Below are 1,896 nucleotides of genomic sequence, written 5' to 3'. Positions count from 1 at the left end.
TTCTTGAAAGAGGTTGTTACAGCCAATCCGACTATATATAATTGGTCTTTGATTTCACTTAACTAGTCATCACTTGGTGTAATTGAATAGTTAAGTAAGTTAATTGGTTAATTTTACCAATTAATGGTCATTTAGATGGAAATCAATTCCAATTAGATTAAGTCAACTTTTGATGTGACTTTCTGTTAGGCACAAAACACGCGCTAATAATTCACGCAAGTAAACGCGTTCGCAACTAATATAAAATGATTTCTAGTTCATTCCCACAGAGACTCAGACTAATTATATTTAATTAACATTTACTCACCAATGTATGATTACTTCTCAATATTAAGACAATAACACTTAAGGTTGATTAACTAATTATTAACTACAATTAACTACGAGAATAAAACACTTAAATTAACACTTGAATTAACAATATTCAACACACATTAAATCATAACTTCATTACTACTTCCTTCAATAGTTATTGTTATTGCCTTTAGCATGTAACGGTGATGATATTAATCGAACAATACGAAACTGATAAAAGCCAACTTTCGTTGTACGAGTACCATTCTACCAAGCATCCACAATTAAGATAGAAGTTGAATAGGCATCAATTATGTTGAGACCCTATATGTCTACAGAATTTGACAACATAACGATTTAAGCGCAAGTTATTCATTATGATTACACAAGGCAAGTAAAACGGTTAGAGTTACCCACTAATCATGCATACAATACATGAACCTATGCTAGCATGGCAAGTTCTAAATCTCAAGATTCACTGTCGCTTCACAAGAGATTAACAGGCTATCTTATATGTTCGCGACGCATATAAGATGAATAAATACAACCTATGATAGATATCATACAATCATCACATACCAAGGTATTAAACAATTAACTAAAGAAATCCATAGTAAATCCGCTACGACGCCATGATCACGATTAGCCCATGATAGAATTCATCGTCACCATGGGTTCATATGAAAACATGATAATAACACGACAATATAAACTAATAAAATACTTATTAAAACCAGAGTACGTCACAAGAGTATTAAGGTTCAAAGTAAAGAAAACTAGCATCCACTGTTACAACGAATAAAAGAATCACAAGATAACATATGCTTCCTCTTCTTCGTTGCGGTGTGCTAAAACGGTCTTCTTAATCTTCTCTCCTTGCTCCTTGCTTGATTAATACTTGTAACTTCTTCTTGTGAAACGTCTCTAAATATTACTTATATAGAAGTCCACAAGAATCAGCAGTCTCAGAAGTCCAAAAGAACACGAATTAAAAATCCAGCATTAAAATTCTCGACCCCAGGCGGCCGCCCCAGCTTTCCAAGTGGGCGCCTCAGCTTCCAAGAGGCCGCCCCAGATCCCAGGCGGGCGCCTGGCATGCTTCTGGAAAAAAATGACTGTTTTGCTCCTGATTTTGCTGATTCCTTTGCACAACTCCATGCAACCAATTCCGAGTACTTCCCTAGGCTTATTTTGATGAATTCTTCCTACATACGCAGGTTATACCCTGAAATGTAAAAACACTAGAAAAACGCGTCAAATATACCAAATACTTGATTTCAAGACATCAATTCAAGCCATTATAAGACGTTCTAAGTGGTATGAAATGCCACTTATCACACCCCCAAACTTAAATCGATGCTTGTCCTCAAGCATCACAGACTCAAAAGCAAAATAAAAACATGCATGAATGCAAACTACATGAAATGCAGCGATCCCCATTCACAATGATTAAACCAACCAACACATGACATCTCAACAAATGCAATTAGGCGACTAAAGATCAATCAAATCACGCAATCTAACATACAACCAGAAACGTGGTGTGTGCGAATGCTTAACAGATATGCTTCAAAACTAGATCAATTATCATGACTCAATTAT

This window comes from Apium graveolens, chromosome 10, assembly GCF_009905375.1.
Source record: "Apium graveolens cultivar Ventura chromosome 10, ASM990537v1, whole genome shotgun sequence".
NCBI classification, from domain to species: domain Eukaryota; kingdom Viridiplantae; phylum Streptophyta; class Magnoliopsida; order Apiales; family Apiaceae; genus Apium; species Apium graveolens.
Note: the sequence above shows the minus strand (reverse complement) of the source record.